Raw genomic sequence first — 26,391 nt, forward strand, 5'->3', positions numbered from 1 at the left:
TACATATGTCTTCAAGTGTTCCTCCTGTTAAATGAATATTGCTGTATACAATGCAATGAATATATTGTGTACACCAGTATTGTATGGTGTAATAAACAACATGATTCTGTACAGTTGCACCTGTTTATGTCCTTGGATAAATGACATAGCATCAGTTGTGTGATTCTTTTTACTTTCCTCTATTACACTTGCTCATGGTTCTCTTAATTTTAATTTGCTTCTCCCCAGCTGTGTATGTGTTATACTGTAAGAACAGATACACACAGTCGTCTGGCAATAAATCGCTTCTTCCCCGAACTGCCTCCTGCCGGCTAGAATCTAAATCGCTGGCGGGATGGCACTCAGAGCCATTTGTTTTCAGAAGTCGCCCTTTGGAAAACCAAGTGCACCGATTGCCATCTCGCCGGCGATTTACATTTTAGCCAGCGGGAGGAAGTTTGGGCAGATTATTCACCCTGAAGAAGAGTAGATTTGTCGCTGGGCGATTAATCTCCCCGAATCTGAGCGTGTGTCTCTGCCCTAATAAGTAGACTTGCTATACACTCCATTTGAACTCGTCCTTTACTACATGACCATATGTAATAAAAAACCTGGCTAAGAACTAAAACACTCTTGACTAAAAGAGAAGCGGTGGAATTGTCATGTTTTGCACTGGTTGTGTCGGTTGAAGAATTAAGGGGCACTAGGGACATTTATCAATGATAATGACTCCGGTGCTTTTGACCATTATTAATGAGGCACAAGTGAAAATGTTTATGCAAGCTAATTTGTCCATTTGCTGAATGACTGCACCAAACTGACGCCATTTTTTTTTGGTTTATGAGCTTTAGTGAAAGTCCAGGCTAGATACCTTATGTAGTTGCAATGCATGCTGCTGAATGAATTTGATTTTAGGCAGCTGAGTAGGAAAGCAGCTGAACTATAAGCAATCAGTCATATATTTTTTTTATAGGTACAAGTATGGGACCTATTATCCAGAATACTCTGGATAATGGATCTTTCCATAATTTGGATTTTCATACCTTAAAGGAGAACCAAACCCTTAATTGTAAAATCCCCTACCCCCTACCCTACATAGACCCCCCTCCCTGCTCCCCCCCAGCCTCGGTGTTACCCCCGGTAATTGCCCCTACCTCTTTACTTACCCCTCAATGCAGAATATGTGCAGTGGAGTTCACAGGCACCATCTTCTTCTCTTCTGTAATCTTAGGGTCTTCTTTCGGCACTTCGGGAACTTCCGTCAGGGGTGACAGGCAAGACCGAGCCGCAGCAAGATGATTCCTCATGGTCCTTACAGCGGTCACACACTCAAGAAAAGAGAGGGAAGATCAGCATGGAGCTTCAGAAACAGAAGTCACATTAAACAGATGAGAACACTAGCATTTAATAGGTCTATTCAGTATTTAATTTATTTCAAAGTAGGCCTACACATACACACTGCACTTCTGTTTGTTGTATTCTATTGTTGTAACAGTTAAAATTAAAAAAGGGTTAATACTTTTAAAAGCTGTGTTATGTTTTGCGGCTCCAGACTATTTTTCTTTAGTGGACGAGGGGGGCACAATGGCTCTTTTGATAGTAAAGGTTGCTGACCCCTGTGCTAGCATATATGCATTGATTTATGATCAGCTGTATGAAGCCTACTACCTGTATGAATTTGTGTATGAAAGTGTAATTTTTTGTCCTTTCAGCAGTCAAAACTATCCTAAATGCTGTTACACTGTAATGGATTCTAACTCACCTTCCAAAGATGGCGTCCAAGATGGCGACCCCCTGCCTCACCGCATGGTTCCTGATGGGCGCAGCTCCATGGTGTCATCGTCTTCCTGCTCCCGGATTGGCCGCCGGCGACGGAATGGACGCCGGCGTCAGAATGGGCGCCGGCGTCAGGACGTCAGCGTGGGGACGCTGGCGTCTGCGTCTGACGCAAGCGCGTCAGCGTCTGACGCCAGTGCGTCAACTTTGGCGCCAAACTCAGAGACTACTTAAACCTCTCTCCCCTTCCAGTCCTTGCCCAACTATAGGTTCCTGTTCGTCTGTTCCTGGGTGTGATATACTGCTTTTGATTCTTGTGTACCGACTCTTGCCTGTTATTACGATTCCTGTTGTCTGCTGCCTGGTCTGATCTATTTGCCTGTACCTTGACGATTCTTTTGATAAACCCTCTTGTACCTCGAACTTGGTTTGGTCTCCTCTTTGGTCTACACTATTACTGCGCCTTCGGGCCCCTTACAGTATAGTTGGGCCATGGACCCTTTGGAGGAGACTCATGCTTCGCCTGATGTTGGTGAAACCATTCGAGCTTTGGCCTCCCGAATTGACTCTTATGAAGTACTCCAGTCTCACTTTGGTCAGGCCATTGGCGCAGTTCTGGAGAAAGTGTCTACCTTGACTCCCGTGGCACCAGTCGCTGTACCTGCAACCCCGCTCCAAGTCTCCGAGCCTCGCATCCCCGCACCTCCTCTCTACAGTGGTGATCCTGACGCTTGCAGAGGGTTCATTATCCAATGTGAGATCCAGTTTGCCCTGCTGCCAGGTCAGTTTGTCTCGGAGCGAGCCAAAGTGGGTTATGTTATCTCTCGTCTGCAGGGAAAGGCCCTAGAATGGGCATCACCCTTTTGGGAAAAGAAGGATCCTCTGATCGATAATGCCTGTACCTTTCTCCATGAGTTCCGGACAGTGTTTGATGCTCCTGGACGAGCCATAGCTTCTTCGGCTCGGTTGTTCCAGCTCCAGCAAGGCTCCCGCTCGGTTCCGGAGTATGCCATTGAGTTTCGCACCCTGGTAGCGGAGACGTCGTGGAACAATGATGGTTATCATGCTGCCTTCTACAACGGCCTGGCTATAAGAATAAAGAACGACCTCGTATCCCGGGAAATTCCTCCCCGTTGGGAAGAGTTGGTCGCCTTGGCCGTGAAGGTCGATACTCGCCAGAGGGAGTTCCAGGTCGAGCTAGACCGTGAGCATTCTAAGAGGAACCCTCGTTTCCAGCCTATCCTGGCCCCCCGCTTCCAGAGACCCCTGTTCAACAATCCTGCTTACTTCTCGCCCTCTCCACCTCCTGCGGCTTCTGCTTCTTCCTCTCCTACATCTGCTGAGCAATCGATGCAGATTGGACGGGCCCGTCTTTCCGAACAGGAGAAGTACCGGAGAAAGGCGGCGGGATTATGTCTCTACTGCGGGGGCAAAGCTCACTCCATCCTCGAGTGTCCTGTAAAGCCTGGAAAACGCCAATACCTCGGTAAGTTTGGGGAGACTTACCTGGGTGGAGTTTGTCCTTCTCCCCGACCGTCTGGTCATCGTTTCCTACTTCCGGCACAGATCCAGTTTGGCTCCCGGAGGATCCCGGTTCAAGCCTTCGTAGATTCTGGTGCTGCCGGGAATTTCATGGACAAGACTTTTGCCAGCCGACATGCTGTTCCTCTTCTTCCTCTGGCTATTTCTCTGCGAGCTCTGGCAATTGATGATCGTCCTCTGTCTTCTGCCATCATTTCACAGACCACCTCGGAACTTTCACTCAAAGTGGGCACCCTACATTTGGAGAGACTGTCCTTTCTTCTTATTGATTGCCCTTCTACTCCTATTGTTCTGGGCCTTCCATGGTTATGCATCCATAACCCAGTCATTGATTGGTCTTCTTCACAAGTTGCCCGTTGGAGTCCACATTGCCAACAGAACTGTTTACCTGCTGTGCCCATTATCAAAGTTTCCTCTGTGTCTTCTAAGCCCTCTCTTCCAGTTGTATATCAATCCTTTTCGGATGTCTTCAATAAGGGCTCCGCTGAGACTCTTCCTCCCCATCGACCCTACGACTGCCCAGTTGAACTCCTGCCTGGTTCCATGCCTCCTCGTGGCCGCACCTATCCTCTGTCTCCTTCTGAAACAGCAGCCATGAAAACCTACATTCAGGAGAATCTTCAGAGAGGGTTCATTCGTCCCTCATCGTCTCCTGCTGGAGCAGGTTTTTTCTTTGTCGAAAAGAAGGATGGCAGTCTGCGGCCCTGCATCGACTATAGAGGGCTGAATAAAATCACTATCAAAAACCGTTACCCTCTCCCCTTAATCTCTGAACTTTTCGATCAGTTGAGAGGCGCTAATCTCTTCACCAAACTTGATCTTCGGGGCGCCTACAACCTCATTCGGATCCGAGAGGGCGATGAATGGAAGACCGCTTTCAATACTCGTGACGGGCATTATGAGTACCTTGTAATGCCATTTGGTCTATGTAATGCCCCTGCGGTCTTCCAGGAGTTTGTAAATGACGTTTTCAGAGATTTGTTGGGGCAATGTGTAGTCGTTTACCTGGATGATATCCTCATTTTCTCCAAAGATCTTCAGGAACACCGTTGTCAGGTGAAGAAAGTTCTTCTTCGTCTTAGAAAGAATAATCTCTTCGCCAAGTTGGAGAAGTGTTCTTTCGAGGTGCCTTCCATCCCTTTCCTTGGGTATATAATCTCACAACAGGGGTTCAAGATGGATCCAGCCAAGGTTACTGCAATTCTTGATTGGCCTCTACCCACCAGCGTCAAAGGTTTATTGGCTTTGCCAATTATTATAGGCAGTTCATTAAAGGCTTTTCCTCCAAGATTTCTCCTATTCTTGCTCTTATCCGCAAAGGGGGCAAACCTCAGCACTGGCCCCCTCTAGCTGTGGAAGCCTTTGAAACATTGAAAGAGGCCTTTTCTTCTGCACCAATTCTGAGACACCCCGAACCTCTTCTGCCCTTTTTCCTTGAAGTGGACGCCTCTGATGTGGGAGCTGGAGCCGTTTTATCTCAAAGGTCTTCTTCGGATGGGAAGTTACATCCGTGTGCATTCTTCTCCAAAAAATTCTCTTCTCCCGAGCAGAATTATGACGTTGGGAATCGTGAACTGCTCGCGGTCAAATTGGCCCTGGAGGAGTGGAGGCATCTACTTGAGGGATCTTCTATTCCTGTGACCATCTTTACAGACCACAAGAACCTTGAATTTATCCAGTCCCTGAAACGTCTAAATCCTCGTCAAGCCAGATGGTCTTTATTTTTCTCCCGTTTTAATTTTATCATCACCTTTCGTCCTGGCTCAAGAAATAGAAAGGCTGATGCGCTGTCCAGGAGTTTTGTTCCCGAGATTTCTTATTCTGAAGATCCCGAACCTATAGTGCCTCCTTCCAAGATTGTTGCTGCCTTGTTTCCCTCCTTGGCTTCTGAACTTCTTTCTGCCCAGGCCTCTGCTCCTGATAACATTCCCTTGGGGGTTGCTTTTGTTCCACCTGAGTGTCGCCAGGCCATCCTATCTCAAACTCACAATTCCAAACAAGCTGGTCACCCGGGGATTGAGAAGACCACTGAACTCCTGTCACGCTTGGTGTGGTGGCCATCGATGAGAAAGGACGTGAAAGATTTTATTTCTTCCTGTGCTACCTGTGCTGTCTCTAAAGCTAGTCATTCTTCTCCCAAGGGTCTTCTCCTGCCGTTGCCCATCCCTTCTCGCCCTTGGACTCATGTGGCAATGGATTTCATTGTCGATCTGCCCTTATCCTCCGGCCACACTGTGATCTGGGTGGTGATCGACAGATTTAGTAAGATGGCCCATTTTACTCCACTTCGGAAATTGCCTTCTGCCTCTGAACTTTCTGAACTTTTTATTAAACATATTTTTCGCCTCCATGGTTTTCCTGCTGAGATTGTTTCTGATCGGGGTTCTCAATTTATATCCAAGTTCTGGAGGTCGCTATGCAAGGCCCTTAATATTTCTCTCCAATTTTCCTCTGCTTACCACCCACAATCCAATGGTGCTGCTGAACGGGTCAACCAGGCTTTGGAGCAGTTTTTGCGCTGTTATGTGTCTCTGTGCCAGGACGATTGGTCGGATCTTCTTCCTTGGGCTGAGTTCGCTCACAATAATGCGCTGCATTCCTCTTCCCTAAAGTCTCCCTTCTTCTGTGTTTATGGTCGGAATCCGTTGGCCTTTCCTCAAGATCTTCTTCTTACCAACGTTCCTGCGGCCAACGACCAAGCTGCTCACATGTTGGCTATCTGGGAGGCCACTGCCACTAATTTGGAGAAGAGTTCCCTGGCTCAGAAGAGGTTTGCCGATAAGAGAAGAGTTCCTGCCCCTCCATATTCTCCTGGTGACAAAGTTTTTCTTTCTACTCGTAATATTCGTCTGAAAATTCCCACTCCCAAACTTGGTCCTAAGTTCATCGGCCCTTATCCTGTCGTCGAAGTCATCAACCCTGTGGCGGTCCGCCTTCAACTTCCTCCGGAGATGCGGATTCCAAATGTCTTTCATGTCTCGTTACTTAAGCCTGCTGTGTCTTGTCCTTCTTCTTCTTCCCCAGCTCCTGTCCTGGTTGATGGTCACCAGGAATTCGAAGTCAAGAGGATTTTGGACTCCCGTTTTTCCAGGGGTACTCTTCAGTATCTCATTGAGTGGAAAGGGTTCGGTCCGGAGGAGTGCTCCTGGGTGAGGAACTCGGACGTCCATGCGCCTGCCTTGGTCCGTAAGTTCCATAGACTTTTCCCTTCTTCTCCTAGTCTCGGTGGTCCTGAGGCCCCCCCTAAGGAGGGGGGTACTGTAATGGATTCTAACTCACCTTCCAAAGATGGCGTCCAAGATGGCGACCCCCTGCCTCACCGCATGGTTCCTGATGGGCGCAGCTCCATGGTGTCATCATCTTCCTGCTCCCGGATTGGCCGCCGGCGACGGAATGGACGCCGGCGTCAGAATGGGCGCCGGCGTCAGGACGTCAGCGTGGGGACGCTGGCGTCTGCGTCTGACGCAAGCGCGTCAGCGTCTGACGCCAGTGCGTCAACTTTGGCGCCAAACTCAGAGACTACTTAAACCTCTCTCCCCTTCCAGTCCTTGCCCAACTATAGGTTCCTGTTCGTCTGTTCCTGGGTGTGATATACTGCTTTTGATTCTTGTGTACCGACTCTTGCCTGTTATTACGATTCCTGTTGTCTGCTGCCTGGTCTGATCTATTTGCCTGTACCTTGACGATTCTTTTGATAAACCCTCTTGTACCTCGAACTTGGTTTGGTCTCCTCTTTGGTCTACACTATTACTGCGCCTTCGGGCCCCTTACATACACCCACTGACCAGTTAACTGTTGGAATGCAAACAGCTATATAGAATACAGCTCCAATGGGTCCTGGCACTTCAAAAACAAAAAACAAAGGCTCCCTGTGAAGTAAGTACATGGACACATTGGAGCACCGAAAGCAACACAAACTGCTAGTCCCATTCTGACATACTGTACTAGCTAGTGGGCAGTAGCCTCTCTTCTAGGGGATCGAACAAATTCATCAATGAATCAACAACAACTGGAATAATCTTGCCTTGCCTGATGAAAATATGTGGCACAGGCGTTGTGTACCAATGCTAGAGATCCATTCAGTTACAGCTTGTGAGGCCTCCCCATCTCTCTTCCGTTGCCTTTCTTTCCCTTTTCTTTCTCTTCTCTAACTCTCTTCTTCCTTTCCCATTGTTACATAATATATTTCCTCATTTCTATATCTATCATAGATGCCACACAACAACTCCTATAATACCAATTCTGGTTGTAGGTGCAAATTTGAACTATTATAAAACCACTATGGTAAACCTACTGTCATTTGATATACTTTGGCTTTTTCTTCTTCTTACAGTTTCTACTCGAAAATAAATAAACATTTTAATTTAAAAAAAAAGAAATGATTGCATGCAATATTATGAATCCCCTAGCCTGTGTATTATTATGATCATTATGGCGAGATGGAGTAAGAGCATCATGTCTTTCCATGAAGCACAATATCCTGAACTGTCGTAGGTATCTAACCAATCTAACAAACAGAATACCAAAGATCTGCTTAAGCACTGTTTTATTCTTCATTTTGCTGTATGAGTGCCTTGCTGTTAATGCAGTTGTTTTCTTCTTTTCCCCACCTGCTGTTCAACATTGTAACTAGCTTGAGGGCCAGATGGCTATGTGTTTCATCAAGACAAATACTGTATATTTCTTCCTTTTAATCTTGACATCTAAGAGGAATCTGATAAACAGCAATGAGTTCTCTGGATGATATAGGTAAATAAAACAAAACAGAAAAACCAGATGTAAAAAAAGTTCCTTTCTTCACATCCATTCAATCATGTCCTATTTAGAAAGTGGCAAATGCCATATGCCACATTTCCGGCAATATATTGCTTTTCCTATTGACGCTTTCAAATATTTTCAGTACAGGTTGGTGCTCACCCTTTTAGTGATTTTCTGGACCTGCACCCTACCCTAACCGCCCTTAACCAACCCACACCTGGACCAGCTCTGCTTTAAATTGAGAAGCACGTCATGAAAGGGGCAGAGCAGGCGCAAATCTATAAATGAAAGAGCGTAAGTATAAGGTTATGGGTGGGGAGAGCGTAAGGAAACACTCAGCCCAAACCTGCGATTTGATGCGGCAGTGATTATAACATGCACATTTCAGGAGCATGCTCAGATTGTAACACTGCTTTGAGTATTCTACCCAGAATGCCTTGTTTTGGTAAACTCCTCCACTAGAAGTATCAGGAGATTTCCCTCTCTTGTCCCCTGCTGGTGATGTCTTATGCAAATGAAGGGCACACACTAACGTGTAGAAGGTGGCAGCACTACTGAACAGCAGCTAACACACAGGTTTGGCTGATTTCAAAATAGCTTAGAAGGGTTGATAAGCAACCAAGGAATTTCAACTGAGCATGTGCGAGATTTCAGAGCGACAGTTGGCTGGGAAGATATAGGTAGGAGGAGCCAGTGAAATCCAAGATGGCTGCCTCAGCTAGAACTGCAGTGGAGATAGGGGAGAACTTGCAGAAGGTATAGTGAGCTGATGATTTACATTATACAAACAATTCTAACTGTTTTAAAAATTGGATTTCTTGAACTTTCACATAGTGTATTTACTTAGTAAATGACTTTAGTTATGATTGGTGCCCTTTAAATCTGACCGTGTATGGACACCTTAAAGGGGTTGTTCACCTTTGTAACAAATTGACAAATCTAACAGTTCACATGAATAGAACAAACTTTTCCATAGAAATAGTTAACAGAAAAAGTACAGTTCAAGAGATATTCACCTCAGAAGTGTCCCTGTACTAATCCTTCAGTTCCACACAGACCCTGTGCTGGGAGGGGGTCACTGACCCCTAAAAACACTACAGTGTTCACTTCCTCTTCCTTATATGACATCACACATTGTACTGGCAGCCAACTTAACTCCTATTGGCTATGTCTGCTGTCAATCTGCCACTGCTTCCTGTGCTGGCTGTGCTGGGGAATTTGAGCAGCATTCAGGTACTGAAAAGAAACTGTTACAAGTTTGTGAGAGGGAGGGGGAGTGTGGGCTGTGTGCTGCAGAGACTTCAACTGTGCAGATGGGGGGATCAAGGTGCTTGGGACCTGGAGTTTTCTGGATAATGGATCTTTCCATAATTTGGATCTTCATACCTTAAGTCTACTAGAAAATCATGTAAACATTAAATAAACCCAATAGGCTGGTTTTGCTTCCAATAAGGATTAATTATATCTTAGTTGGGATCAAGTACAAGGTACAGGTATGGCATCTGTTATACAGAATGCTTGCGACCTGGGGTCTTCCGGATAGCAGATCTTTCTGTAATTTGGATCTTAGTACTAGAAAATGGTGTAAACTCTAAATAAAGCGAATAGGCTGGTTTTGCTTCCAATAAGTATTAATTATATTTTAGTTGGTATCAAGTACAAGCTACTGTTTTATTATTACACAGGAAAAATAAATCATTTTTAAAAATTTGAATTATTGGATTATAATGGCTACTATGGGAGATGACACTTGTACTTTCCAGAAATATATTATTATTTTGGGGGGGGGGTCCATGTATTATTTTGTGTATTTACCTCATAAAAAAGGTAAAATATTTTTCTGGTATAGATCCCTATATCATGAAAAATATAACTTTTTAATTTTTGGTATTTAGAGCTCTAAATCTTGTTCCAGAAGTGGAACACTTAAAAAAGGTATCGTTTTCCTAGGTAAATTAGCACCCCCCCACCCCTGGGAGAGCGCACAAAATGTTCAAAAAACGTACCTGCCCTCATCACTGCTCTGCCTGTCACTTAGGGCTGCCACCTCACCCTTTTAAAACCAAACACATATGAAATCCACAGCCTGCATGGCTAATTAGCAATTCATTTAGATGCATGATACATGGCTGCACAGAAATCAGTTCAGTCTGCAGCATCTAAATGAGTTGATAATTAGCCATGCAGCCTGTGGATTTCATATGTGTTTGGTTTTAAAAGGGTGAGGTGGCAGCCCTACTGTCCCTGCTAGATGTGTAAGTTACATACGTTTCTAAGCAAGTCAGTGCTGGTTTTGTTGCAATTTTGTAAATAACTGACATTATGCTTAATGCCAAAGGTTGCCAAACAATGTTGCTCCTTCCTTTTCTGCAGTATTTGTCTGCGTGGCTGTGTGATTGTTTGTTGCAAGGCAGGTTTGTTTATATGCTGCGTCTGTTAACCTCTGCCATTACAATTGAATAATCAACCAATGACCATTCAAATTATGTGACCGGTTACAGTTCACAAGCACCCAATAAATTACTAGGAGGAGGGCAGTATCAACATCCAATAGGAAACAAGTAAGGGCAAAGCCTGGGCATGATGATGTCATCATATAGGAAGTTCTTGGTGTGTCAGGTTCAAAATAGGCCACTCCCATCACTTCAGAAAACTGGTCAGAGAGACAGGAGAAGGACTGATTTAATAGGTATAAAAATTAGCTTTTACAATGGCATTTTTACTTTTTGTTATGGAAAATGGTTTTTCTAACACATTGAGAGCATTGTTAGTGGTTTCATAAGATTTGTACATTGAAGGTGAACAACCCCTTTAACTTTTACAATGTTTACAAATATTTCCACAATGGCACTACTCAGAGATACTAAATCGATTTGATTTCTTGTGAGGTACAGTAAATATAACAGAGTAAATACAATTGTACTATACATGTCCTGTGATCCAGTCCCAGTAGGAACTCCCATTACAGTTCATTATGGCAAACTAATAATCATAACCACAGGGAAGGACTGATAAAACCCATCTGTAAGAAATAAAGACAAACAGTACATTTGTCACAGCTCATTTCGTAGGCCTTGTAATGAGGTAGACTGCTGCTTAAGTGCGCAAAATCATATACAACAATTTTACACATATACTGTATATTTACTGTATATATATATATATGTATGTGTATATATATATATATATATATGTGTGTATATATATATATATATATATATATATATATATATATAATATATATATATATATTTATATATATGTGTGTGTGTGTATATATATTAGGGATGCACCGAATCCAGGATTCGGTTCAGGATTTGGCCACGATTCGGCCTTTTTTAGTAGGATTTGGATTCGGCCGGATCCTTCTGCCCAGCCGAACCATATGCAAGTTAGGGGCTGGGAGGAAAATCGCGTGACTTTTTGTCACAAAACAAGGAAGTAAAAAAGGTTTTCTCCTTCCCACCCCTAATTTGCATATGTAAATTCGGATTTGGTTTGGTATTCGGCCGAATCTTTCGTGAAGGATTCGGAGGTTCGGCTGAATCCAAAATAGTGGATTCGGTGCATCCCTTAATATATATATATATAATATATATATATATATATATTATATATATACATATACATATATATATATATATATATATATATATATATATATATATATATATATATATATAATGTTCAAAGTGGACCAGCACACCGAAGTTTTCAATCAAAGAGTTTTATTACAACATCACTCATGTGTCCAACGTTTCGGCCCACATTAGGGCCTTTATCAAGGATGTTGAATGTTTATATATATATATATATATATATATATATATATATATATATATATATATATATATATATCGTATACCAGATGCTTATGTTATACTAACACTTATGTAACGTGTAGCTCTACTCCATTTACATTTAAAACTATGTCAGGCTGACATTTACTAAAAGTTAAAGTAGAAGTGCAATACCATGTCCCTCCACCTTTAAGCATATGCCCGATCTCAATGTAAAGGAAAATCCCAATAACAAAAAATAATCCTCATGTGTTAGATACATAGTGCATCTTTTTTTGGTCATATGCAAAGGGATTCTGTCTTTATGGTATCGTTTTTATTACTTTATTATACTGTGTAAATTGCAAATAATCCATTCTCCCATTTAAAATGTTATTTTTGAACCAATAAATTTATTTTTTAGCTGTAATATTGTTATGTAAGCAGCCATCTCAGGTCATTGTGCGTGGTCATGCACTTTCAGAGAAAGCCAGCCCTTCACAATGGAACTGCTTTAAGATAAGCTGTTTTTTCTCTTGCTCAATGTAACTGAAGGCAGTTCACAACTTGAATTGGTGGGCATTTTGGTATTTATTGCTGGACAGAATATTATAAGTGCCACTCGCGAACCCATCTCCTGAAAACACACTTGAGGGTCTTTATAATACGGTAGGCCTCCTGTGGAACGTCTCCCAGTGGGACGTAGGGGGCCTCTTGCCGTGGCTATCCTAAGTACCTTCCGCGATCACCGATCCCATCTCGCTGCCCTTTTTCGGTTTCTTCTTAAACGTTTGAATCCGACGGTTCTAGAATCTTTCGGTTTAATTAGGTAGGTAACCTACCGCGGTCGGAGCCGCCTATTCGACGCTACCACTGGTGAGCAGTGGTGCATAGCTGTATCGTGTCCATCTGATGCCCTGGGCCCATGAATAATCTCCCACACGCCTAAACCAAGTCGTGATTCAGATCACCCATCGCCAAATTTCGTACTTACTCCATGCCCTGCAATACATCACATGATGACTAAACGTCAATGTGCACAGCGAACGCACTCCATGATGGCGAACAGACACCCAGCCACAACTGCGCGCTCGTGTTCTGTACCCGTGCATCCCGAGCTAACCACACCACAGAACTCTGCCACACTACCAACCCACGCCCCCCAATATCAAAAACACACGTCATCACAACCCGCAAATGACTACCTCTATAACCCGACACCACTCTCCAGTGGATTCAAACAAGCCTCTCCCATCACAGCCCCCATGCGCTGCCCAATTCACATACTCCAACCTCTCCACAGACCAACCGACCCACGCTCGCCCCTAACACATAGCAAAGCTAATAGCTCACACCCGGCAACCGCGCAACCCTGACACCCTATACACCTGAAAAGCTATCCCGCAAAATCCCTTGGTACTCTCGCACCCTCCTGCTATGCTGCCCTGGCTGAAAAACCCCCAGGTCTCTGCGAGAAATAACACAGGCTAGAACACCCCTTCGCCGCGAATCATCGATAATCAATATTGCCTTGCCGGGGGTACCCATATCCTGTTGTAGTGACCGGTACTACTCTATATTATATGGTTATTATAATTATACTACTAGCTTATCACTATATATATATATACAGCTATTATATAAACCATGAGACGTAATAGCGCCTTCTACCTATGATGTTCACTCTTTACATTACGGCTTATTGGGAAACCATGCGGGCGGGTTCTATTGTCTTTGCCAACCGGAAAAAGCCAAGATCTGATACACATCCTTGCATGCCCCGCATGCATTTATTAGCACGGAGGAAATTAACAGCTACTATGGCTATCTTATGCCCTGTATTAATGCTATTTTACAGACAGTACAGTTATTAGGTAATACCCAGAGCCGATACAATAAACACATGCTGATGTGCATAGTAGCTACAAGTACGCTCAGATTACCCAGCTTCTCATAATCCCCCATTGAAGTAATTTGCCACACATTTGGCTCGATTGCCTGGTTATTTTTAGGTCTAGTGATCCACGATATGGTTACCCTCTCCTTCAAGCGTGTAGATGAGATGGGATCAATGGCGGATCAGAAGTAAAACAGCCTTGCATGATGATAACCGTTCGTGTGCTCGTAATGCAAGCTGCCAAGGGGCGACGGCCATATACCGGTCAAAGAAAAGGATGCTTAGTAGGCGTAGAGAAGGTTAGGTGAACTCTAGCAGTCGACTGCGCGGAACAACATTTTGGTTTTCGAGTGGTCTAAAACCTCGACCCTACACTCGGACCGCCACGGCAGACAACCGCCGACCGGCATATCTTACCTGGCTTGCAACCCGCTACCCGACCGCAACGGTACTTTACCAGCGCACACCGATCACCCTCCGTACTAGGGAGACCAGATCAAGTTAGAGGAAACAAGGAAGTTGCTGGTGCTAAGACCTAGACTAAAGTGATATCTGCAATATTATACTTACTAGGTGGATCATTTGTCAGCCAGGGTTGAAGGGTGTCAGGTGAGCCTGTTATTCTGGTTACTTCCCATTCGTTTCTGTTGATAGGCTGCTTGTGAGGAAAGGGAGGGGTGATATCACTTCGAAATTCGCCAGTGCAGCAATATAAGAGAGACTGAAGTTTATCAGAGCTAAAGTCACATGGCTGATGGACGATCTTGGGGAACTAATGAAATTATGTGTAGCCGATGTCAGATTTTCAAAAATTAAATATACCAAAAAATTTTTTGCTTTTTTGGAATTGTTGGTTTAATGTAGGTCCTAGTGTTTGGTGAAATCCTTCAGTGAACTTGCACATTAGAACATTTTAACAAGGTGTGAAGGTGTTATTTGTCTGACTATGATGTTATGGCTCCTGATTGCATCAACATTTTCAGCAGTTTCTCCCTCTCTTAATCTAATAGCCTCAGCACTGTCGAGTGTGTTTACTGCAGAGTCTTGCAGTGATGCAAGGAGTTAATGACGGCCACATAAAGGAATACATCTTTCGTGCCGTTTCCAGGACTCGCTTTCGGCCGCGGCGGTGATTCGAACTGACTCGTCATGATGAGTCGAGTCTGGGCCTGCACTACTAACTTCGTAGTATTGCATCTCAGACTAATTATCTTCCATTCGCTCTGACCTTGGGTCAGTGAGATTAATAGCTGGAGTAATTGTAGGCAGCTCCCGCATTTTGCCATTGAGAACAGGTTCCCTTGTCCTACACTACTTCTCAAGATATTAGTGCTAAGGCAGTGCCTACACTCATGGCCACACCAACTTCCTTGGCCACTAGCCATACGTCTGGTAATCTCAAATTATCTGTATACCTCTTGCAGATTAGTCTATTCACTCTGTCTCCTAATATCGCTGATTCGCCTGTTTCGACGTACCCAGTGCATGTAGTCCTGGGTAAAAAGCAAAGGTGGCAAATACTTTCGGATCTATTAAAGCAACGACTCCAATTCAGAGGACTCACTAAATGTTAGTCAGGAAGTGGCCTTGTTTTGGCGGCCTGCCAACCTTCGGCCGGTTATTCTAGGCACACCATAAAACCAACATTGGCGGAATTCCAGTGTTGACGTATTACAGCGTCATACCCATCTCTGGTCAGTAACAGAAGGTGGCACTATTTATAAGACTGCAAAAATGTCAAAAATAAGCAGTGCATCTTTTAATCAAAATTTTTAATTTTTACTACAAATGATTAAAAGGTGTAACTTGGTGTGTTAACTTCAAATTGAAGTATATTCAGGGGCGATCAGCCAATGAGGCGAGCTGAGGCGCTCGCCTCAGGTGGCATCGCCAGCTAGGTTTCCAGGGGCGGCAAAAAGCTGCTCCTGGTGCCTTTAAGAGCCGAATTTCCGGTTTTGAACCGGAAATTCGGCTTTACTAGGGCGAGAGAGCGCAATTGCGCTCTCCGCACTAGCGTTGCTGCCTCCCCCCCCGGAAATCGAATCGGGCTGGGGGGGCGGCATTTCTGGAGCCGCCTCAGGCGGCAATGGATACAGAAACGGCGCTGAGTATATTTTCACCTTTTCACCAGGTGTAACTTGGAAAATGCACCCCTTCTTGGAGAACACTAATTTGTTTTTTCACCAACAGTTTGCACTACCATAATAAAGAAACATCAGTCACTTTAACATCTCATTATTGGGGGAATGTAATATGTTTCGTTAGCAAAAAACCTTCGCAAATCCTAGCATTATGAATTATGTGTCCAATGAGTCCCACCTATAAACAAGTTTTTTTTTGTTTGTTTTTTTGCCACAACGTTGAATAAGTGGTTTAATTTTACCTTTTTGAGAGCTTCTAATTGCCTACTTGCTTTTATATATTTATTTTTTTCTTTGTCATTTTTTAGTGAATGGAACAGCTGCAAGGAACCCTCAACTCCCCTATATATAACCCAGTATCTTTCTAATTTTTCCTTATAAAATATGCCCCTGTCTCTCTCAGTTAATTTGAGGGTTCTGGCTGCTGAATTAACAAAATGGCAGTAAATTAAATGATATGTCGGCAGCAGATGCGCCTTACTATGAAGATGGAATAGTGATAAATGTACCACCTACAGAGTACTGTTAATGGAACAACCTGGGCTTTATACAGTATAGTCTTGCTCATTGTGACCTTAAGATTTCAGAGCACTGACTGAGAGTAGGCTCTTTCATTAGGGAGAATGAAGAGCATTGTTATCTGATAAGATGATCAATGCCCTCTATTCATTTGGCCTATTGTACTGCTACAAGGGCACCTTCCTTATTAGAAGTCAGTCATTTCTTCATAAATACTGCAGCTTTGTTGATGGTTGAATGAACAGTTTTTTATCTATACAGAAATAAGTAAATGCGCTTTGCACAGCCCTCTGAACAGGAATTACCTAACACATTTCATTTAAACGAAGTCCTGGGTTTATAACTTTTGCTATTCACTTTTTAAAATGTTTTCACTGTTTTCAAGGAGAAGCCACTGGGCATTTCATGATAATACAGGTATGGGATCTGTTATCTGCAAGTCTCCAATTTATAGGAGGGCCAGCTCTTATAGACTCCATTTTAAACAAAAAAATATTTCCTATTTTTCTGGGGGCTCCCATACCTGTATGTTAACCAAAGCAATTAGTGATTTTGTTTGTTGACCTTCTGTCAGCTGTAGGAGGGTAAAGGTTTTGTGCTACCTTAATCCTAACCCATCAGATCCATCAGGCCTTGTCGCTCTTCATGCGTTCTTTCATCTTCCACCCCTAATAACAAGCCGCCTCCTCACCCCCTGTCACCTATCGACGACGCCGACTGAGCCCTTCTCAATCGGGCCACGGCACCCAAACCATCGTCACGCTGTTCCCACTGCGCTCAACCCCACAAATCTCAATGTACGGTTCAGTGTCTCACACCTGCACCACCGTCCCGAAGCATCCGTACAGCGACTGTCGCATCAAACCTCCGTAATAATTACCCAGCGCCACCTTGCTCCTTCCAAGCCAGCTGTGACTCTCAGCTGCCTTGCCGACCGCCTCGATAGCTCTCCGCACCAAGCCGAACCCGTCTACCGTCATTCCTCTATTGGGCTGGGTCTATTCTAACGACATGTGCTGAGCTGTGATTTCCTTTCCCAGTTAAGGTATATGCACATTGTTGAAGTATCTTTATTTGCCTCTTGTGCTGTCCAGAATACTGTACCACCGCCGCTGGTAGACTGCTCAATCATCGTTTGGGGTTCCACGTGAGCTACGGTTTGGAGGGTTGGTTGATGGTGCTATCCTACATAGCCTGAATTAGGAGCGCCACCAGTTGGGAAAAGGAAGGGTTCGGGAACTAAACTAGATCCTGTGCGGGTTAGCTTTTCCTGTTAAAGTCTCTCACTTTCTACAAGTGAGTAGTCAGGGGGAGAAGTATGTTAGCCGCAGGCGCATCCATTAGAGAGAGCAAATCAAGGATAGAGACATTTCTAATGGTGCCCACTGTGAGGAAATGGACACTTGTTAGTGACTAAAAGTGGCATAACTAGATATTACTGGTCCCCACAACAAATTATTATTTAGGCCCCATAAATATCTGGAGGTTGACCTGTTTTACCAATATTTATTCAAATTGTATCTGAATTAAGGCCTCATGGGGCCCCTATACCTCTTGGACCCACTGCAGCCGCAGGGTCTGCTTCCTCTGTGGTTACACCCTGGTGACTACTACTGCTAGCTGGTGTTTGCAGGGGAATATTGGAAAGCTCTACAGTATCAGTTTCCAGTGCCAGGGACTTTCACAGTGATAGAACATGTATTCTATACCACAGGGAAACTGGGTGACCAATGTGAAATGGATACAACAGTAAAATAAGCTTATGGAACTGTGTTCTTTTTTAGAATACTAGAATTGTAATACCAACTCTATGGAGCATTGGTTTTTGGATTGTTTTGTGTCAAAATGGATCGTTCCAGACATTGTTCAGAAGAACAGCATATCTGATTAAAAAGTTGATTGGAGAGGGGGAAACATATCAAAAAGTACAGAAATGATAAATGAAATGATAGGCTGCTCAGCTAAAATGATCTACATAACCAAAACCTGAAAGACGTGGAAGAAAATGAAAAATTACCATTCAACTGGATAGAAGAATAGCCAAAATGGCAAATACTCAGCCAATGATCAGCTCCAGGAAGACAAAGAAAGTGTGAAGTTACATGTGATATTGTTACAATTAGAAGACGTCTATGTGAAGCCAAGCTATCGGCAAGAAGAAGTCCCATTGTTGAAAAAAGACGTGCTGAAGAGCTTACAATTTGCCGAAGAACACATTGACTTGCCTAAAGAGAAATGGCACAACATTTTGTGGACTGATGAAAGCAAGATTGTTCTTTTTGGGTCTAGGGGCCACAGAAAGTTTGTCAGACGACCCCAAACACTGAATTCAAGCCACAGTACACAGTGAAGACAGTGGCACACGCATGATGATATGGGGATGTTTCTCATACTATGACGTTGGGCCTATTTATCTCATACCAGGGATCATGGATCAGTTTAAGTACATCAAAATACTTGAAAAGGTCATGTTGCCTTATGCCGAAGAGGAAATGTCCTTGAAATAGGGGTTTCAACGAGACAACGACCCCAAACACACAAATTAAAGGAGCAACATCTTGGTTCCAGACAAACAACATTAACGTTATGGAGAGGCCAGCCCAATCCCCAGACCTTAATCCAATAGAACTTGTGGGGTGACATCAAAAATGCTGTTTCTGTGAAATGTAATACAACTAAAAATTAGTTCATTGATTCAAAGGAAAGCAAAATCTTGAAACTTTTTTTAATTTATATAGTGAATGTTTGATTTTGTAAATAAGAATACAGACACTGCTATTTTTTGGAACAGCCTAATATTCCCTTTTCCTCACTTTCTGTAAAGGAATAACACAAAGTTGATCAACTTTTCTTTATGTTTTCATTTGGGATAGAATGTTCAGTATTTCCAATGCATTTGTATGTATAGAAATAAAAGTTATTTTAAAACACACAACTGTACATGCATCCATCCCACATGAGAAATGTCCACAGCTCCCAGATGCAAATGGTGACCATGGAGGAAGGTAAGATACATATCTCAGTTGCTCCCTGTCTATTGCATTCCTCATGGGTAATCGTTAATAGAAAACACTTCGGGCCAACAATATAACCATTATCCATCATGAGCCAGCTGCGGGATAATTGGCCAAATTATTTCAGCCCTTAAACTGGCTTTGTTAGCCCATTACATTCCTGTGTTTCTAGTCCAATTACGCAAAAGGCCTCTGTCACAATCTTCAGCTTTCCATTAAGCAGCTTAAAACAGGCAAACCATTATTAATTCTCAACATTTCACATAGAGCCAAGATAATTGCAGCTGCAATTACTCTGACAATGAAGTGACCCCTTTAGGGGTTAACACTACTCATAAAATGAAATCCACTGGGGGACATGTATAACTCCTGCACTCACAGCTGGAAATAAACCTTTGCCATTACCTTTCAACAACGATCAACATCTGATGTATTAGCAATATAGAATGAGGTCATTTTCCATTATCCACCACCAATCACTTTTAATTCAGCCTTTAAGGGATACCATGTGAATGTTTAGAGATTGTATTAAACATTTGAAATACATCAAGAATCTAAAGATTCCATTCTTCATTAAGTGCACTCAGTGTCACTCTGGTTATAGAGAAGATAGTAATGTCTGCAGTTCAGTGTGACCTAGATCACTTCTTTATTGGTCGATACCAAAAGCTCTGATTGCATTTAGACAACCCTTATGGTAATCTGAAAACTGAGTAACCACTATTTCTCTTCCTGGCATCTTCTACTTTTTTCCCTTATTGTAAGGGAATCTCATTATATAATTAACATTATTTAAATTTAGTGTAGTTGTACTAAAAGTAACATTTAGATTATTTATTATTAACATTTATAAATCACCAACATATTCTGTAGCTCTGTACAATAAATGGTTTTATACAATGAACATACAAAATGACTTACTTACATAGCGACTAATAACCAATACAAGAGGTAGAGAGGGCCCTGCTCAAAAGAGCTAGCAATCTAAAAACACACTTGGTTTTATGTTCTACCATCCATGCATATAATAAAATCAACCCTGTCCCATATAATGATGGCATCCCCAATTGTTGGCAATGTAATACTGTATATAACATGATTAATGTATGCATAGTGTAATTTGCACTCTGGTTCCTCATCTGTAATGGCCCACAGTGTAATCAAAACAACTTAATAGTATAAGTGAGTACTGGGCACCCAATATGATGTTATTAAGAAGAGGGCCAAAAATAAATTAAGGGGCAGAGCCCTTGTACAAAATTTTAGTTCAACATATTCAAAGGATTGGCAGAGGGCTATGCCCCAAAAAATTATGCTACACTTTACCTGACCCCCCAATTAAGCACTAAAAATATTTGAATAGAAAAATGTGGCACGTAACAGCTGGTGAGTTCATACAGAAGTCAATGGGAGTTATATTGGAAAACTTCAAGCTATTTTTCAATTCCAGTTTTTGAAGTTAATTTGACATTTTAAAATGATTTCACTGTGTTTGAGTTCGAGTTCATTCAAGGAGAATTGAACCCTTAACTATAAAAAAAAAACCTACCCCCCTACCCTATGTAGACCCTCCTCCCTCCTCCCCCCAAGCCTAGCTGCTAACCTGGGGAAATGCCCCTAACTTTTTATTGAACCCACGGTGCAGATTCAGGGATCGCAGTTCACGGCAGCCATCTTCCAGGTCTTCGTTAATCTGAGACTGAGACCGGTGAAGCGGCACATGAGCAGTTGGAGCAATTTCCCAGTTCGCGACAACTGCACATGCGCTGAAATAGACGGAAATTGCCGAAGCGCTGGAAGATGGCTGCCGTGAACTGCAATACCTGAATCTGCACCAAGGGGTAAGTATAAAGTTAGGGACATTTCCCGGGGGGGGGGGCAGCTAGGCTGGGAGGGAGGGGGTCTATGTAGGGTAGGGGGTGGGTTTTTGCAGTTAAGGGTTGAATTCTCTTTTAAATTAAATAAATGTTTAATATGATGTAGATATTGATGTTCTGAAGCAAGTTGCAATTGGTCTTCATTTTTATGGTTTTTTTAGTCATTTAGCTTTTTGTTCAGCTGCTCTCCATTTGATATTTTTGGTTGCTAGGGTCTAGCGAGAGATGGGAATATGAATAGTAACTGGCCTAACAGAAAACAAAAAAGAAACAATAGCAATAAAATGCAGCCTCAGAGTACAATCGTTTTTGGCTGCTGGGGTCAGCGAAATAGATTTGAAAGCTGGAAAAAGGCAGAAGAGAAAGGCAAATAATTAAAAAACTATAAAAACTTGAATAATAAAAACCAATCACAAAGTTCATAGAAAGTGGGCAGTCTATAAATACTAAAAGTTAACTCAAAGGTGAACCATCCCTTTAAAGGAACAGTTCAGTGTGAAAATAAAATCTGTGTAAATAGATAGGCTGTGCAAAATAAAAAATGTTTCTAATATAGTTAGTTAGCCAAATATGTAATATATAAAGGCTGGAGTGAACAGATGTCTAATAAAACATCCAGAATCCAACTTCATGCTTTTCAGCTCTATAACTCTGAGTTAGTCAGCGACTTGAAGGGGGGCCACATGGTAAATTTCTGTTCAGTGAGTTTGTAATTGACCCTCAGCATTCAGCTCAGATTCAAAAGCAACAGATATGACCCATGTGGCCCCCCCTCAAGTCTCTGATTGGTTACTGCCTGGTAACCAGGGTAACCAGTCAGTGTAAACCAAGAGAGCTGAAAAGCAGGAAGTAGTGTCCTGACTGACATAATATACATCAAATCACTCCAGCCTTTATACATTACATTTTTGCCTAACTAACTATATTAGAAACATTTTTTATTTTGCACAGCCTATCTATTTACCCAGTTTTTATTTTTACACTGTACAATTCCTTTAATAAGCCTATATTCGAGATTTTCCAGTTTTATTTAAATTAGGAAAGTTAAATTTCTGAAACATGGCCCTTTATGTGTGTAACCTGCTATTCCAAACATGGGTAATCATTTATATTCACTTCTCCCCCCCCCCATATAATTATTACCCATCATGATTAAATCACTATTGTTGTATGAAACATGGTATCTTATTGAGTGGGACTCAAATTTGCCATTGAGAATATGTCTTTGGGTTGGGGTAAGCGTTGAGGATGAGTTGATTCAGACTCACTGCAGCTTACTTCTAGAATTCTGCTGAAGAGAAGCTGCTATAAAAGTTGCCTCATACAACCTCCCTGCATTTGAATCTATTCAGCAACATCTGGGTGCCATGGATGTGCACTTATTTAATATTACAGGCAGATAATATTTTAAAAATATCTTGGCAAAAAATAGAGAGTGTAAAAACTTGACTGACAAATCCGCATTTGTAGAAATTAAAATAGAAATACAATATTGGAGAGGGCCTGAATGTAAAGATGACCAATAACAAACATCAGTAACAAATACATTTGCCGCCTCGGAGAGCATTTGTTTTTAGATGGGGTCTGTGACCCCCATGTGAAAGCTGGAAAGACGAAGACGAAAAAGCCAAATAATTGAAGAACCGTTAAAAAATAAAAAGAAATGAAGAAGAATGAATAAAGAATTACAGTAGCCTTTCTATAACATGCTAAAATTAAAGGTGAACCACCTCTTAAAGGAGAAGGAAAGGTACCAACGCAGTTTATTGTCAATAGTCAATAGTGCAGGCTATAACACTGTATTTAGTCTGGGAATGCTTTACCATACCTGAGTAAACAGCTCTAGAAGCTCTGTGTTTGTTTTGGCTAGCAGTTGCCATATTAGCTCTTCCTGCTCTGTCATAGCTCTGGGCTCAGATTACAGTAGGGAGGGGAGGAGGGAGGGGGAGAGAAGCAAACTGAGCATGCTCAAGCCCTAGCCCTGGAGGTTAAAGATAAAAATAGGAAGTCTGATACAGAAGCCCATGTGTACACAATAGAAGGAAAGAAATGCAGTGTTTCTTTTGACAGAGGACTCAGATCAGCATTATTTGAGGGTTTACTGGTGTATTTATAAAGACCTTTCTGAAGCTTACTTAATTTTAGCCTTTCCTTCTCCTTTAAGGAGTTAATGGGCCATTTACAATGCGTAAAGTGCTACAAAGCTCCCTGTTTCTTTTCCCTACAATGCAGTATTTTGTTCCCCTATATCCATTGTCATTGTGACTGGGCTCCAATTTCCATCCCTCCCAATTGCAACTTGCACCTAGCATTTTTTTTAGGATGGTGGTTAAAACATTGCATCCAATTCCCTGGCAGCATGTCTGATGAGCCAATTTATGCAACCAATTGTGGAGTTACTGTAGGTCAAGGGTGATGGTACCGTAATATACAGTAAAGTATTGTGTCAATATGTGTTCTCCCTTTTTAGAACACCCCCAGCTGGTGGGTGCATCAGTAAATTACCCCTTGTATGTTCCCAAATGGAATAATGGTTTATAACTCGCCCACTGTCTCAAGCTTTTAGCATTTGTTTTTTGGTCACTGTAGCTTTACTGGTTTTTCTTATATGTTTGTTTATGCTCCAGGGGTAGATTTTATATCACAGAACACTTGAAATTATTCTTATTCATAAGGACCCAGAAGACGTGATTTTTTTTTATAAATAATATAAACTATCTCATTTTTGCATCAATGTTTTATAGAATCCATAACATTTGAATATGATATATAGAAGATTATAGCCTTGGGAATGTTTAATAATACTCCATGGCTATTTTCTATTTTATTTTCTTATCAACAGAGTCACTGCAGGCTGTCAGGAGTGCATGGCAGTCATTATTTGTTGCTTCAGAATCTGATTAAATTCTGAATTGTGGATTTTTACAGCCTCAATGGCTTCAGGCTCTAAAACTGACCTTTAAATCTGGCTACTCCATTTCTTATAAAAAGTAGGTTGGTGCTTGCATATTACTGTACATAGCTGAGAGTATGTACAAAGTCACGGGTAACAAAGCTGGCACATGTGCAAGGTCTCCAGATCAATGGAACAAAAAACATGTTACAATTTAAAACATAAAAGGGGGCTGAGGTTGTCAAGGGGTGTCAAGCGTATACATCTTTAAGGAGAAGTAATACCATTTTACACTTGGGGGTACCAAAAGTTAGGCACCCCCAAGTGACTACTTTTACATACCTGACACCCTGGGCCACTGCTCCTATCAGCAGAAAACTGCGCCGACCCAGGATTATCCCAGCAAGCACCACGGAGCGATCCTCTTCCTGCTTCTTTGGGTCGTCTTGAAGCTAAACTTTAACAATAAAGCCGGCTATTTCGCTCTACTGTGCATGCGTCTGCCCCAGGAAATTTGAAAACCGAAGAAGCAGGAAGAAAATCGCTCCCTTGGTGCTCGTTGAATCGGTGTCACACAAAAATGTACTCATTCGTGTTGATTAACATGTATTAGGGCAGAAACATATGGTCAGATTAGGTGACATTAGTCGCCCTTCTTCAGGGTGACTAATCTCCCCGAACTGCCTTCCCCTACCTTCCCGCTGGCTAGAATGTAACATTCGGAGCGCTTCATTTTCCGAAGCTTCAGGCTTCTTTGGAAAACAAAGCGGTCCAAGTGCCATCCCGCCGGCAATTTACATTCTAGCTGGCGGGAAAGCAGTTCAGGGAGATTAGTTGCCCCCCGAAGAAGAGGAGATTTGTCGCCGGGTGACTAATCTCCCTGAATCTGACCGTGTGTCTTTGCCCTTAGTCTGTTGTTTTAAAACAAACGTCAGATTGGGTTGTATAGACAACTACAGCTGAGACAAACTCTGAACCTGTTATTATTATCCACCCATATACAGTATTTATAAAGGCTAAAAGTTGCTTCTCCCTATAAATGAAAATAGCAATAATTTATCCAAAGATTCCAATATTCCCATAATGCTTTGTCAAATGGGGGTAGCAATGCAAACAATCTGGGAGAGCCAGGTCAAATGGAGGAGAGAATACCCCTACCTAGTAGTAACTGAGGTTGGGTAAAGATTTGGTTGGAAGGGCAGCTTAAAGGGGTTGTTCACGTTTGAGTTAATTTTTAGTATGATGTAGAGAGTCATATTCTGAGACAATTTTCTGTTGGATTTCATTGTTTATTACTTGTGTTTTTTGAGTTATTTAGCTTTTTGTTCAGCAGCTCTCCAGTTTGCAATTTCAGCCATCTGGTTGCTAGGGTCCTCATTAGCCTAACAACCATGCACTGATTTAAATAAAAGAATGAAATATGAATAGGGGAGGACCTGAAAAGAAAGATGAGTAATTAAAAAGTAGCAGTCACTTTTTCACAGAGCATTTGTTTTTTTAGATGGTGTCAGTGACCGTATTTAAAAGTGTTAGAAGTTGCTTACAATAGGCCATTCTATAACCTACTTAAAGTTAACTTAAAGGTGAACCATCCCTTTAAAGGCCAGTTCGGGTGAAATTTTGGGAAAAATGTCTATTCATTTTAATAGCTATTGTTGAGAGCCCTGCTTGAACCTATTTAAGAGAACACTTAGGGGCAGATTTATCAAGGGCCGAATTTCGAGTTCATGGGAGTTATTTTATACTACCATGAACTCGAAATTCGACCAATTGCCATTTATTATAAAAATCTAATTTTTTAAACTCTGGCGAATAGGATCGACCCGCAAATTCGAATAGAATTTGAATCAAATTGGATAAACTCGAAAGTCAGGAAGACTGCAAACAACTCTAAATTGATCCCAGGACGTCTTCCATAGGCTAAAACAGCAATTCGGCAGGTTTAAGGTGGCGAATAGTCGAATTCGAATTCTTAAAGGGCCAGTGTACGATGAATTTCTATAATCAAATTCCAATTTTAAAAAAAGCTTGAATCGAATTTTAACAATTTCCTAGTCGAATTTTACAGTTTTGGTCATTAAAAAAAACTCAAAAATATGAATTAGAAAATTCGAATTTTCAATTCGACCCTTGATAAATCTGCCCCTTAATTTATACAGCATTGCCATCCAAAAGCCAAGCAGCACCACATAATATCCATTGATTCTAAGCTCAGT

Source organism: Xenopus laevis, chromosome 6S, assembly GCF_017654675.1.
Source record: "Xenopus laevis strain J_2021 chromosome 6S, Xenopus_laevis_v10.1, whole genome shotgun sequence".
Classification (NCBI taxonomy): Eukaryota; Metazoa; Chordata; class Amphibia; order Anura; family Pipidae; genus Xenopus; species Xenopus laevis.